The sequence below is a fragment of the Anomaloglossus baeobatrachus genome, chromosome 2 (assembly GCF_048569485.1).
Source record: "Anomaloglossus baeobatrachus isolate aAnoBae1 chromosome 2, aAnoBae1.hap1, whole genome shotgun sequence".
Classification (NCBI taxonomy): domain Eukaryota; kingdom Metazoa; phylum Chordata; class Amphibia; order Anura; family Aromobatidae; genus Anomaloglossus; species Anomaloglossus baeobatrachus.
In genome coordinates this window covers 781,197,089-781,212,910 of record NC_134354.1, presented here as the reverse complement: position 1 = coordinate 781,212,910, position 15,822 = coordinate 781,197,089, and the positions used below count along the sequence as shown (strand labels likewise).

The window sequence follows — 15,822 nt, the reverse complement described above, 5'->3', positions numbered from 1 at the left end:
TCGTCTCCTCCGGGTAGGAGATCGTCTCCTCCGGGTTGGGGATCGTCTGCTGTCGGCATCTCTAGGGCTTCTCTGCCTGCGGGCCATTCTAATGATGGTACTGCTCAGCACGATGGTGGGTGGCACAAGTGACTGGAGAAGCCTCACAACTGACTAAGATTCCTAGGTGTCTGTGATGTCATCATCGTATGACATAATCAGTGTTCTGAATTCCATCATTACTTATGCACAGATACATAACCTCAGGTCAGGATTTATCCGCTTCAAATCCCCTAAGGAGACTAGTAAAAACAAAAAAAGTGTAAAACAAAAAACCCAAAACAAAAAAACACAAAATTTCAAAGTAAAAAAATACACATATTTGGTATCACTGAGTTCAGATAAATTAATATAAAGTAATATTAGATAGTAAATAATATAATATTTATTATTTAATAGTAAATAGTATTTAATATTTATTATTTAATAGTAAATAAATAAATATTAGATAGTAAAGGGAGTAACAAGAAAACAAAATGCCAGAATTACGCATACTTTTTTGGTCACCGCAACTTTAAAATAAAATACAATAAGAGGTTATCAAAACATCATATCTACGTAATAATGGTATAATTAAAACGTCAGCTCAAGACGCAAAATATAAGCAATTACACCGCCCAGATCCCCAAAAATGAGACCGCTACGGGTCTCAGAAAATGGAGACTAAAGTTTTTTTTTCTACAAATTTATGAATTTTTCACCACTTAAATAAAATTGAAATTTGCTCCCGTTATGGTGGGCGGCAGGTCCTCCTGTGCCGACTCAGGTATCAGGCAGATACAAGGCTTCAAAGACATTGCAGCAGGGGTTTCCATACATTTTTTTTATTTTCTTAGAGATCTCTGTCAATAAAAATTCATGAACCATGTGGGGAAAACTTCTCCAACCCATCCCGGAGAAGGAACTCCACAAGTCCGCTGTCCATTTATTGACACAAGAGGTGCATTTGGGCCTATCTTTATTTTTTTTCTTTATCGTTCCTTTGGGAAACCCAGACCTTGGGTGTTTAGCTTCTGCCTCCGGAGGACACACAAAGTACTACACCTAAAAGTGTAGCTCCTCCCTCTACGCTTATACACCCCCTGGTGAGCCAGTCACAGCCAGTTTATCGCTTTGTGTTCAGGAGGCATACATCCACACATGCATTCTCATATGATTTTTCTTTTGGATAAAGTTTGAAGAAGTGCGGGTCCACGTCTGGACTCCTGGCATATCCCTTCTCACCCCACTGTGTCGGCGGTGTTGTAAGGTTGATTTCCAAGGCTGGAGCCTTAAATGCCGTGCTCCTTCACCATTCCTCCTGGGCTCTGGATTGAAGTGGGAGCCAGCGCGGTCTCCATGCCTGGCAGGAGACCGGTCTCTGTCCACAGCCCCTTCAGGACCCTGCTGGACCGGATCACTCATCCCCAGGGACCTGGCCCTGCGTCTCAGCAGCTAAGTACCTGAGACGTTCATATGTTGGGGGTCTATGTCCTTTATTGTATGGGGAGAGTGTGTTTGCTGTATTTGTTTTGGCATTTCTGGCGGGTCCTCTGGCTTTCGCCCGAGCACCGCGCCGATGGTGCCTGCGCGTCGGCCTCGCTGCTCAAATTTAGGCCCCGGCTTCGCCGGAGGCCTAGTTTCTGTTACCTGCCCTCACATGTCACTCATGCAGAGGGACAGGCATGGCTCCTCCCGGCGGTCGTCCTGCACAGGGGAGGGACCCTCCCCACTGCTTGTGCGTGACTCCTCCCCTGCAGGTCTCTATGGCCCTCCAGATCCCGCTTTCCTACAGGGACGCCCCCGTCCCGCCCCCTCTCTTCGCTCCGGCGGCCATTTTCTTGGACAGGGTTCACTCTGCGCTGGGCCATCCTGCACTCTGCATCCCTGCTGAGGTGCTGTGCATTGGGAGTCTGGGCTTCAGGATCTGGAGGGCACACAACACCGCTTCCAGCGGTCTGGTAAGCCACAGCCGGTCTCTGGTTGTGGACCTCGGAATACACTCCCTGGGGTTCATTCTCTTTGGTAGAAGCTGTTTTCCACACTCCAGCAGCATGTCTCACACGAGGAGCAAGGCTCCAAAGCTTTATACTGCATGCGCTGCATGTAAGCTCCTGCTGCCTGAACCGAGCACCTATCCACATTGTGATGTCTGCTCTAACTTGGAGGTGCCACAGCCTGGGGTCTCACCCCCAGTGGTCTCTCAGGCTGCTTCTGCACCTGTGGCTGAACCCCCGGCCTGGGTAGAGTCCTTTTCTAGGTCTATCTCCCAGTCATTTGCTGAGTCCATGGGACTTCTGTCCAGGACTTTGATGAATATGCATCAGCCCCCTTCACAGGGTGCCTCTAATGCTCTTGCTAAGGGTCCTTTAGGATCCCTATCCTCTGACCTCCGTCCACTGGAACTCACAGAGGATTCATCATCAGGGCACAGACCCTGTCTTCCTAAGAGGCTCCGCAGGGTTTCCTCTCCCTCCTCATACCGCGGCTCTGATTCAAGAGGTGACTCGCAGGATGAGGAGGATGCCTTTACAGGGGGGTCGGAGGCTAACTCCATGTGCCCCATTGATCTTTCCGAGGGTGACTCAGAACTTAGTGACTTGATTGCTTCCATTAATTCTGTACTGGATCTCACTCCGCCAGTATCAGAGGAGCAACCCTCTCTGGCAGAAAAGCACCAGTTTACCTCGCCTAAGAGGACAAAGAGTGTGTTCTTTAACCACTCCAGTTTTCAAACTGCTGTGACCAAACCCAGGGCCTGTCCTGACAAACGCTTCCCAAAGCGTGGTTCTGATGACTGTTTCCCCTTTCCACCTGAGGTGGTCAAGGAGTGGGCTCACTCCCCAAAGGTAGACCCTCCGGTGTCTAGGCTCTCAGCCCGGACCGTTGTGTCGGTGGCTGATGGCACTTCCCTTAGGGATGCCACTGACCGTCAGATTGACCTTCTGGCCAAATCCGTGTATGAAGCGGCGGGGGCCGCGTTTTCCCCAACTTTTGCAGCAGTGTGGGCCCTCAAAGCCATCTCTGCTTCTCTAGAGGAGATGCATTCCCTCACCAGAGAATCTATGCCCGAGATGGTTGCCTTAACTTCTCAAGCTTCAGCTTTTTCTTCTTATGCCATGTCTGCCATGCTAGAGGCTTCTCACCGCACTGCGGTGGCTTCGGCTAATTCCCTCGTTATCCGCAGGATCTTGTGGCTTCGAGAGTGGAAGGCAGATGCTTCTTCAAAGAAGTACCTTGCTGGGCTTCCTTTTGCTGGTTCCCGGCTGTTCGGTGAACAGCTGGATGAAATTATTAAAGAAGCTACTGGCGGGAAGAGTACTTCCATGCCACAAACCAAGACCAGGAAACCTGCCCAGGGTAGGATTCAGTCGAGGTTTCGCTCCTTTCGTTCCTCCAACTGGTCGTCCTCTAAGCCCTCCGCCTGGTCCGCTAACTCAGCTAAGGACCAGAAATCCAACTGGCGCTCAAAAGCGCGTCCACAGAAGACCGCAGGAGGTCCTGCCACTAAGGCAGCCTCCTCGTGAATCTCTGCCCGCTCCAGCAACGTCCTTAGTCGGTGGCAGGCTCTCCCACTTTGGCGACGCTTGGTTTCAACAAGTCTCCGATCAGTGGGTGAGAGATATCATCTCTCACGGCTACAGGATAGAATTCTTTTCCAGCCCGCCAAACAGATTTTTTTCTCTCAACTCCCCCCTGCTCCAAGGCCGCCGCCTTCTCACAGGCCGTGGCAGCCTTGCAGGCCAACGGAGTAATTGTACCAGTTCCCGCCTGGGAACGGTTCAGAGGTTTTTACTCAAACCTCTTCCTAGTTCCCAAAAAGGACGGTACCTTCCGCCCCATCCTGGATCTCAAGCTTCTCAACAAGCATGTTCGGGTGCGGCACTTTCGCATGGAGTCTCTGCGATCAGTCATTGCCTCAATGACCCAAGGGGATTTCCTGGCGTCCATCGACATCAGAGATGCCTATCTACATGTGCCAATTGCAGTTTCACACCAGCGTTGGCTACGCTTTGCAATAGGAGAAGATCATTTCCAATTCGTGGCTCTCCCCTTCGGGTTAGCCATGGTCCCTCGGGTATTCACCAAGGTCATGGCAGCAGTGATTGCGGTTCTGCACCTCCAGGGGTTGGCAGTGCTCCCTTACCTGGACGACCTTCTAGTCAAGGCTCCATCCAGCGCAGACTGTCAGCGGAGTGTCTCGCTCACTCTCGCCACTCTAGCCCAATTCGGGTGGCTTGTCAATCTTCCCAAATCCACTCTGACTCCGACCCAGAGTCTCACGTACCTAGGGATGCAGTTCGAGACTTTGCCGGCACTTGTGAAGTTGCCCTTAAACAAACAGCTGTCACTCCAGTTGGCGGTGCGCTCTCTCCTGAGGCCCCGCCGTTATACTCTCAGGCGTCTGATGCAGGTGCTGGGTCAAATGGTGGCGTCCATGGAGGCTGTTCCCTTTGACCAGTTCCATCTGCGCCCCCTGCAGCTGGACATTCTCCGCTGTTGGGACAAGCAGCCTTCCTCCTTACACAAGTTAGTGGCTCTGTCGCCACGGACCAAGAGCTCTCTTCAGTGGTGGCTTCGGCCCCTCTCCCTGTCCCAAGGGCGCTCCTTCCTGGCCCCGTCCTGGGTGATTCTCACCACGGATGCCAGTCTATCCAGCTGGGGAGCGGTATGTCTCCACCACAGAGCACAGGGCACTTGGACTCCGTCCGAGTCAGCCCTTTCAATCCATGTGCTGGAAACCAGAGCCGTGCTTCTAGCTCTCCTAGCATTTCGCCACCTGCTGGCGGGCAGGCACATTCGAGTCCAGTCAGACAACGCGACAGCGGTTGCCTACATCAACCATCAAGGCGGGACACGCAGCCGCCTGGCAATGATGGAGGTACAACGCATTCTTCAATGGGTGGAGGACTCCAGGTCCACCATATCCGCAGTCCACATCCCAGGCGTGGACAACTGGGAGGCAGATTATCTCAGCCGTCAAAGCGTGGACGGTGGCGAGTGGTCCCTGCACCCGGCAGTATTTCAGTCGATCTGCCGCAAGTGGGGCACTCCGGACGTGAACCTAATGGCATCCCGTCACAACAACAAAGTTCCTGTTTACGTGGCTCGCTCCCACGATCCTCAGGCCTTCGCCGCGGACGCTCTGGTTCAGGACTGGTCCCAGTTTCGTCTGTCCTACGTGTTTCCCCCTCTAGCTCTCTTGCCCAGAGTCCTGCGCAAGATCAGAATGGAGGGTCGTCGAGTCATCCTAATTGCACCGGACTGGCCCAGACGAGCTTGGTATCCGGACCTGCTCCAACTGTCCGTAGAGATGCCGTGGCATCTCCCGGACTGTCCAGACCTACTCTCGCAAGGTCCGTTTTTCCGCCCGAATTCTGTGGCCCTCAAATTGACGGCGTGGCTCTTGAGTCCTGGATTTTGACGGCTTCTGGTATTCCCTCTGAAGTCATCTCCACTATGACTCGGGCCCGCAAGTCTTCCTCCGCTAAGATCTATCACAGGACTTGGAAAATTTTCCTGTCCTGGTGTCGCTCTACCGGCCATCCTCCTTGGCCATTCTCCTTGCCGACTCTTCTGTCTTTTCTACAGTCCGGTCTGCAGCTAGGACTGTCCCTCAACTCTCTCAAGGGACAAGTTTCGGCTCTGTCAGTTCTGTTCCAGCGGTGTCTCGCTCGGCTGGCTCAGGTCCGCACCTTCATGCAGGGCGCGTCTCACATCATTCCGCCTTACCGGCGGCCCTTGGACCCCTGGGACCTTAACTTGGTTCTCACGGTCTTGCAGAAACCCCCCTTTGAGCCTCTTGGGGAGGTTTCTTTGTATCGTCTTTCACAGAAAGTGGCCTTTCTGGTTGCTATAACTTCTCTCAGGAGAGTCTCTGATTTGGCTGCGCTCTCCTCGGAGTCACCTTTTTTAGTCTTTCATCAAGACAAGGTGGTTCTCCGTCCGACTCCGGACTTTCTTCCTAAGGTGGTCTCTCCCTTCCACCTTAACCAGGACATTACCTTACCTTCCTTCTGTCCGGCCCCTGTTCATCGCTTTGAAAAAGCTCTACATACTCTAGATCTGGTGCGTGCTCTCCGGATCTATGTGTCTCGCACGGCTGCGCTTAGGCGGTGCACCTCTCTTTTTGTGCTAACCACAGGTCGGCGCAAGGGCCTTCCAGCTTCTAAGCCGACCTTAGCCCGTTGGATTAGGTCGACCATTTCGGACGCCTATCAGAGTACGCAGGCGCCTCCCCCACCGGGGATCAAAGCACACTCGACCAGAGTTGTCGGTGCCTCTTGGGCTTTTAGGCACCAGGCTACGGCTCAACAAGTCTGTCAGGCTGCCACTTGGGCTAGCCTGCATACCTTTTCGAAGCACTACCAAGTGCATGCTCATGCTTCGGCAGATGCGAGCTTGGGCAGACGCATCCTTCAGGCGGCGGTCGCCCATTTGTGAAGTTACGTTCTGCCTACTTCTTAGTTTTTTCTGTTTATTTCCCACCCAGGGACTGCTTTGGAACGTCCCAAGGTCTGGGTCTCCCAAAGGAACGATAAAGAAAAAGAGAATTTTGTTTACTTACCGTAAATTCTTTTTCTTATAGTTCCGTCTTGGGAGACCCAGCACCCTCCCTGTTGCCTGTTGGCAATTTCCTTGTTCCGCGTGTTTTCACCGGCTGTTGTCGTGGACAGAGTCTCCAGTTGTTCCGGTTCTTGCTCTGTTCTACTTGTGGGTGGCTAATCTCCTTCAGCTTTTGCACTAAACTGGCTGTGACTGGCTCACCAGGGGGTGTATAAGCTCAGAGGGAGGAGCTACACTTTTAGGTGTAGTACTTTGTGTGTCCTCCGGAGGCAGAAGCTAAACACCCAAGGTCTGGGTCTCCCAAGACGCAACTATAAGAAAAAGAATTTACGGTAAGTAAACAAAATTCTCTTTTTTTTTTTACTGAGTTGAGGCAAATCAGAGTCTCATATACAGCTGCCTCCATGTTTAAGTTGATTCTGTGGGGTTTTTGGTGCCACTTGGGGCATAATGACTGATAGACGCCTTCACTTGTCATCTGAATATGCTGACCGGTTGACGGTTCTCAAAATGAACAAGGCCTGGATTGGCCCCAACTTCTCAACCCCAGCGGATGACAGCAGCTGAATATAAAGACAGTTCAAATCTTTTGAGGGTTTTTTTTTTTGTGTTTTTTTTTTTTCTTGTGTATTCCCGTGTGCCTCTCCAATGGTTCATGTTGTATTTTTTTTTCTACTCCTCCTTATTTACCATGTTCACTATATGGTAAATCTGATGTGTTGATGTGATGCCTCACATTGGAGCAAGTTCGTAGACACCAAACATTGTCTACTTTTATTTTTTCAAAATTCTGAAGTTTGTCCAAAAAGAGAGTAGCACTTTTGTCGCCATTTTCCGAGGCCTGTAGCGTTCTCATTTTTTGGGATCTGGGGCTCAGTGAAGGCTTATTTTTTGCCTCTTGAGCTGACATTTTTATGATACCATTTTTGTGCAGATGCTACTTTTTGATCACCTGTTGCATTTTAAAGAAATGTTGCGGCAACCTAAAAACAAAATTTTGGTGTTTGGAATTTGTTTCTCACTATGCCGTGTACCAACCAGATTAATTGATTTTACAGTTTGATAGATCGGGCATTTCTGAACGCAGCGATATCAAATATGTATTTTTTTTAAAACATTTTTAACTTTTATTTTTAATGGGGTGAAAGGGAGGTGATTTGAGCTTATAGGTGTTTTCAATTTTTTTCATATTTTTGTAAAGTTTTTTTTAATTTTTTTTAATTTTTTCTTTATTTTACTAATTCCCCTAGGGGACTTAATCACTGCACAGTCTGATCACCCGTGCATTTCTGCTGATCAGAGCAGTATCGAGTCATGGCAGTGTCAGGGGTCATCAGACGACCCTACGCTACCAATACAACACATTGGCGCCCCATGATTGGGATGGCGCGATTCCCACTGCGGCCAATTAAATTGTGCTGTCAGTGTTTGATAGCATGATCTAAGCCTAGGGGTTAACAGGTGCGGGTGGATCTCCGATCCTCCTGTGCCTGTTAGCAGGGTCGGACTGGCCATAGGGCAATTCTGGCAAATGCCAGAAGGGCTGGTGCCTGTAATAGGCCGGTGCCTGCAGTGGCTGCTCAATCTTCAGTCACTGCCGCTCTCCTCCACAGTGTGCATGCCGTGCCGCATTAGTTTGGCTTGCGCACACAATCCTACTACACCGCTGAAAGCAGCAGGCCCAGGAGGCTGCACGCTGTGCTGTGCCAGCCCTGTTGTGCGATCTTGTGCCTGGCATACATATATGGGGGGTATATTAAGGAGAGTGGCAACGTGGCGGTATATTAAGAAGAATGGCAGCGTGAGGGATATTAAGAACAGCGGCAGCGGGGGGGTATATTGAGATTAGCAGCATGGGGGTATATTAAGGAGATTGGCAGCATGGGGGTATATTAAGGAGATTGGCAGTGTTGGGGTATATTAAGGAGATTGGCAGCGGGGGAGTATATTTAGGAGATTGGCAGCGTGGGGGTATATTAAGGAGATTGGCAGTGTTGGGGTATATTAAGGAGATTGGCAGCGGGGGAGTATATTTAGGAGATTGGCAGCGTGGGGGTATATTAAGGAGATTGGCAGTGTTGGGGTATATTAAGGAGATTGGCAGCGGGGGAGTATATTTAGGAGATTGGCAGCGTGGGGGTATATTAAGGAGATTGGCAGCGTGGGGGTATATTAAAGAGATTGGCAGCGTGGGGGTTTATGAAGAGGGGCAGAGTGCGGAGATAGTGTGGATAAGAGCAATATACAGTAGGGTAGCTAGCGGGGGGCAGAGACTGCGGTCGTCCTGGGCCTTGTGCTCAGAGGGGGCCCACTCGGAGCTACAATACTATGAACTGTATCAGTGACACTGCACCTTTAAATACAGTGGCTTGGGGCCGCGTCACGAGGTTTAGGTCCTATCACACAGCGCACTGTGTGCAGAGGATTCCCTGCTGCTGTTTGTCCAGGACCTGTGCGGTGCTCAGTGCCGGCTCCGCCCCCTCAGTGCCAGCTCTGCCCCCTCAGTGCCAGCTCTGCCCCCTCAGTGCCGGCTCCGCCCCCTCTCCATCCATTGTCTCAGTGATTTCCTCTGCTGCACACGGAGCTCTGGGCTGCTGGTAAGGCCTCTGTCACACGTTCGTGCCTCCAGTATGTGTTTGACAGTTTTCTCACGTACTGGAGACACGAACACACGTGGACCAATGTTTTCCTAATGTATTGGACACACATAAGTATTTTTGAACGGAATGTCTGTCCGTTCCGTACTTACGTGTGTCCGTGAGTTTCTCACGCCGACATGTCCGTTTATCTCTGGCATCACGGGTGTCACGCGGCCCGCACCCGTACCACACGGATGTAGTGTGGATGCGGTCCAGTGTGACACGCGCCGGAGAAACACGTGTCATTATTTTAAAATAAAAAAAACACATACTCATTTCCACCAGCTCTGCAGAATCTTCTGCTGTAAACAGTTGCTGCTGGCCGCCGCTCATTATGAGCATATTAAGGAGGTGGGCGTGATGTCCCGGGCGCTGATCTCCGCTCGGCCGGAAGCAGCATCAGCGGGGAGTGGGCGTGGCTGGAGCCGAAGATCAGGACCCTGGACAGCAGCAAGGACCATGTGAGTATGTAAATTACCGGTTCTCCATGTGTTATTGCGGATAGCACACGGAGAACACACGTGGCCCGCACGTACCGGAGACACGTACTTACCTCACGCAACACGCAAGGAAAATACGTGTCTTGCGGCACATGCGTGATTTTCACGTGAGTGTGGCAGAGGCCTAAGAGGCAGAGGGGAGCTAAGATTGTGTGCAGTGGGGGAGGGGAGAGATTTACTGTGGTGACAGGGGGCAGTGTGGGAGCCTGATAACATCATGTATGTACTGAGGGGATGTGTGTGGGGGGGGGGGGGCTGTATATTATAAAGACCTTATCACATCATGTATGTACTGAGGGGATGTGTGGGGGGGGGGAGCTGTATATTATAAAGGCCTGATCATGTCAAGGTTAAAATGACGATGATGATGAGACTCAAAGGATCTCTCGGGATCCGGCTGCTGTTTCTAATTAAAATGTCATGAGTGCACTTAGAGACTAAATAACTGGACAGCAAGTCAGTTACATCTATCTCCATGACTGGCTCTTGACCAAGTGCACTTTTTATTGTTTGAAAGAAACTCTAGACCAAGCAGTAAGGGGGTGTAAACAAAAGTTTTAGTCCAATCAAGTATCGCAGGGCAGGGCTTCATGACGTAGAGAGATCTACACATCCTCCTTGGATTGGTCAGTCCAGGCTCCAGGAATTTCTTTTGTCCATCTGTCTTGGGTGCAAACAGGAAATTGCAGCCATCTTTACAATTACATGTGCTGGTATATACTGTGTCTAAGGAAAATACACTGAATATGCAATATACATGTTAGTAAGAAAGAAAAGCATTCACAAATAATTGAGGGTTTCTTGAGAGATGCTATACTGGAGTATCTCAAGAAAAATAACCTTATGACAGAGTATCAACATGGGTTTATGAGGGATCGATCCTGTCAAACTAATTTGATCAGCTTCTATGAAGAGGTAAGTTCAAGCCTGGACCAGGGAAATGCAGTGGATGTTGTGTATATGGACTTTTCAAAAGCTTTTGATACGGTGCCACACAAAAGGTTGGTACATAAAATGAGAATAATGGGGATAGGGGAAAATATGTGTAACTGGGTTAAAAACTGGCTCAGTGATAGGAAACAAAGGGTGGTTATTAATGGTACGTACTCGGACTGGGTCTCAGTTCATAGTGGGGTACCACAGGGGTCAGTATTGGGCCCGCTTCTTTTCAACATATTTATAAATGACCTTGTTGGGGGCATGCGGAGTAGAATTTCAATATTTGCAGATGATACTAAACTCTGCAGGGTAATCAATACAGAGGAGGATAATTTTATATTACAGGGAGATTTATGTAAATTGGAGGATTGGGCTGAGAAGTGGCAATTGAAGTTTAATGTAGATAAATGTAAGGTCATGCACTTGGGTAGAGGAAATAACATTTATGATTATGTACTTAATTGTAGAACACTGGGTAAAACAGACACAGAAAAAGACTTGGGTGTATGGGTGGATGGTAAACTTCACTTTAGTGGCCAGTGTCAGGCAGCTGCTGCCAGGGCTAATAAAATAATGGGATGTATTAAAAGAGGTATAAGTGTTCATGAAAAAAATATAGTTCTACCTCTGTACAAGTCACTAGTGCGACCGCACGTAGAATACTGTGTACAATTCTGGTCACTGATATATAAGAAGGACATAGCTGAACTGGAGAGGGTGCAAAGAAGAGCGACCAAGATTATTAGAGGAATGGGGGGGCTGCAATACGAAGACAGGTTATTAAACTTGGGGTTATTTAGTCTGGAAAAACGAAGGCTTAGGGGAGATCTAATCACAATGTATAAATATATGAGGGGACAGTACAGAGACCTTTCCAAAGATCTATTTACACCTAGGCCTGCGACTGGAACACGGGGGCATCCGCTACGTCTTGAGGAAAGAAGGTTTAATCATAATCACAGAGGAGGATTCTTTACTGTACGAGCAGTGAGACTATGGAATTCTCTGCCGCATGATGTTGTAATGAGTGATTCACTACTAACATTTAAGCAGAGCCTGGACGCCTTTCTTGAAAAATTTAATATAACCAGTTATGTATATTAGATTTTATTACAGGGTATTGATCCAGGGAACTAGTCTGATTGCCGGATGTGGACGAAGGAAGGAAATTTTTTCCCCATTGGAACTTGTTTGCCACATTGGGGTTTTTTGCCTTCCTCTGGATCAACATGTTAGGCTACGGGTTGAACTAGATGGACTTAGAGTCTCCCTTCAACCTTAAAACTATGATACTATGATACTATGAAATATGTGTGTTAGTTTACATCTACTGAACTATATAACTGAGTCTATGAAATGGCTGAATTAAGTATTTTTGGATACTCAATTCTTTATCCTCAACAATCACATGTATGTACTGAGGGGATTTGTTGAGGGGGGCTGTATATTATAAAGGCCTGATCACATCATGTATGTACTGAGGGGATGTGTGTGTAGGGGGGGAGCTGTATATTATAAAGGCCTGATCACATCATGTATGTACTGAGGGGATGTGTAGAGGGGGGGCTGTATATTATGAAGCCTGATCACATCATGTATGTACTGAGGGGATGTGTGTGTCTGGGGGGGGGGCTGTACATTATAAAGACCTTATCACATCATGTATGTACTGAGGGGATGTGTGTGTAGGGGGGGAGCTGTATATTATAAAGGCCTGATCACATCATGTATGTACTGAGGGGATGTGTGGAGGGGGAGCTGTATATTATAAAGGCCTGATCACGTCATGTATGTACTGAGGGGATGTGTGGAGGGGGGGGCTGTACATTATAAAGTTCTGATCACATCATGTATGTACTGAGGGGATGTGTGGAGGGGGAGCTGTATATTATAAAGGCCTGATCACATCATGTATGTACTGAGGGGATGTGTGGAGGGGGAGCTGTATATTATAAAGGCCTGATCACATCATGTATGTACTGAGGGGATGTGTGGAGGGGGAGCTGTATATTATAAAGGCCTGATCACGTCATGTATGTACTGAGGGGATGTGTGGAGGGGGGGGCTGTACATTATAAAGTTCTGATCACATCATGTATGTACTGAGGGGATGTGTGGAGGGGGGAGCTGTATATTATAAAGGCCTGATCACATCATGTATGTACTGAGGGGATGTGTGTGTGGGGGGGCTGTATATTATAAAGGCCTGATCACATCATGTATGTACTGAGGGGATGTGTGTGTGGGGGGGCTGTATATTATAAAGGCCTGATCACATCATGTATGTACTGAGGGGATGTGTGGAGGGGGGAGCTGTATATTATAAAGACCTTATCACATCATGTATGTACTGAGGGGATGTGTGGGGGGGGGGCTGTATATTATAAAGACCTTATCACATCATGTATGTACTGAGGGGATGTGTGTGTGGGGGGGGGGCTGTACATTATAAAGGCCTGATCACATCATGTATGTACTGAGGGGATGTGTGTGTGTGTGGGGGGGAGCTGTATATTATAAAGGCCTGATCACGTCATGTATGTACTGAGGGGATGTGTGGAGGGGGGGGCTGTACATTATAAAGGCCTGATCACATCATGTATGTACTGAGGGGATGTGTGGAGGGGGGGAGCTGTATATTATAAAGGCCTGATCACATCATGTATGTACTGAGGGGATGTGTGGAGGGGGGAGCTGTATATTATAAAGACCTTATCACATCATGTATGTACTGAGGGGATGTGTGGAGGGGGGGCTGTATATTATAAAGACCTTATCACATCATGTATGTACTGAGGGGATGTGTGTGTGTGGGGGGGGCTGTACATTATAAAGGCCTGATCACATCATGTATGTACTGAGGGGATGTGTGGAGGGGGGAGCTGTATATTATAAAGGCCTGATCACATCATGTATGTACAGAGGGGATGTGTGGAGGTGGGAGCTGTATATTATAAAGGCCTGATCACATCATGTATGTACAGAGGGGATGTGTGGAGGGGGGAGCTGTATATTATAAAGGCCTGATCACGTCATGTATGTACTGAGGGGATGTGTGGAGGGGGGGCTGTATATTATAAAGACCTTATCACATCATGTATGTACTGAGGGGATGTGTGTGTGTGGAGGGGGGAGCTGTATATTATAAAGGCCTGATCACATCATGTATGTACTGAGGGGATGTGTGGAGGGGGGGGGGGGGGCTGTACATTATAAAGGCCTGATCACATCATGTATGTACTGAGGGGATGTGTGGAGGGGGGGGCTGTATATTATAAAGGCCTGATCACATCATGTATGTACTGAGGGGATGTGTGGAGGGGGGAGCTGTATATTATAAAGGCCTGATCACGTCATGTATGTACTGAGGGGATGTGTGGAGGGGGGGCTGTACATTATAAAGGCCTGATCACATCATGTATGTACTGAGGGGATGTGTGGAGGGGGGAGCTGTATATTATAAAGGCCTGATCACGTCATGTATGTACTGAGGGGATGTGTGGAGGGGGGGGGGCTGTACATTATAAAGGCCTGATCACGTCATGTATGTACTGAGGGGATGTGTGGAGGGGGGAGCTGTATATTATAAAGGCCTGATCACGTCATGTATGTACTGAGGGGATGTGTGGAGAAGGGGGGGGGGGCTGTACATTATAAAGGCCTGATCACATCATGTATGTACTGAGGGGATGTGTGGAGGGGGGAGCTGTATATTATAAAGGCCTGATCACATCATGTATGTACTGAGGGGATGTGGGGAGAAGGGAGGGCTATACATTATGAGGGCCTGATAACATGTAGTGTGGGCCAATCATACTGTGTATAGGGGAGGTGTGGGCTCATTACACTGTGTATAGAGAGCTGTGGGGACATGAAACTGTGTATAGAAGAGTGATGGAGTCCATTATACTGTGCATAGAGGAGCTGTTGGCCTATTATACTGTGTATAGGGGAGCTGTGGGCCCATGATTCTGTGTATAGGGGAGCTGTGGGTTCATTATACTGTGTTATAGGGAGCTGTGGGCCTATTATACTGTGTATAGGGGAGTTGTGGGCGCATTACACTGTATAGGGGGAGGTGTGGGCACATTAGACTGTGTATAGGGAGCTGTGGGGACATCATACTGTGTATAGGAGAGCTGTGGGCCTATTATACTGTGTATAGGGGAGCTGTGGGCCTATTATACTGTGTATAGGGGAGTTGTGGGCCTATTATACTGTGTATAGGGGAGTTGTGGCCCCATTACACTGTATAGGGGGAGGTGTGGGCACATTAGGCTGTGTATAGGGAGCTGTGGGGACATCATACTGTGTATAGGGAGCTGTACCTGGGAGACTCAGGAGACATTTTTAAATGTTAAGTAGTTGAGACTTAAGAAGCATTATTGTTATGGGGGCACTCAGGTATTGTGACCATCACAGACACACTGGGGCAATTATTACATTCCAGGGGCAAAATGTGGACGCTATTCCAGGGCACTTGCCAAGGGCAATAATATTTTTGAGGGGCCAATTTTACCATCTAGAGAGCACAAATGAGGCATTAATACCATGTGGGGGTACAGCGGAGGCATTATTACCATGTGGGGGTACAGCGGTGGCATTATTACCATGTGGGGGTACAGCGGTGGCATTAGTATGTGGGGTGGTAAGAGGAGCACTGTTATTGTACCGCACAGCAGGTGCAGTAATAGGGGCACATATGGCAGCAGTGGCTCAGTATTGGGGTATCAGGAGGATGAGGGGTTTGTGCAGGTCGGGAATAGATGGGGTCGGGGCTGGAAATGTGAGAAGTCGGATGATTCTGTGTTGTAATCTCTGTAGACGAGCCCTGGCTGGAGAAGTCGTCATGTCGGGCTGGGCCGGAAAGAAAAGACGAGAAAAGTGAATGACTTCATCAGAAAGAACATTAGCTGTAAGTCACCACCTATAACTGTACTATAATCTCTCACATGTGCTGCAGGACTGATATCTTCCACTATATGGTCACCATATGGCGGTAATATCAGTGTTGGCCTTTGTGGAGATCTATTTTCAGTAGCAGCGTGGTCATCTGCTGAGATTCCTCTATACCCATTATTAAGGTGTGATACTATAGTTATTACCAGGTTAGGGGCTAATTCAGATGTTCCCCCCCCCCCCCTCTCCCCCGCGCTGAA

At 48.8% G+C, this 15,822-nt stretch overlaps 1 protein-coding gene across 1 annotated transcript in view; it reads left to right on the top strand.

The window, feature by feature from the left end:
- The window catches only part of EMSY (EMSY transcriptional repressor, BRCA2 interacting), a 287,649-nt gene that overhangs the window by 154,080 nt on the left and 117,747 nt on the right, over positions 1-15,822 (top strand). The window lies entirely within an intron of this gene.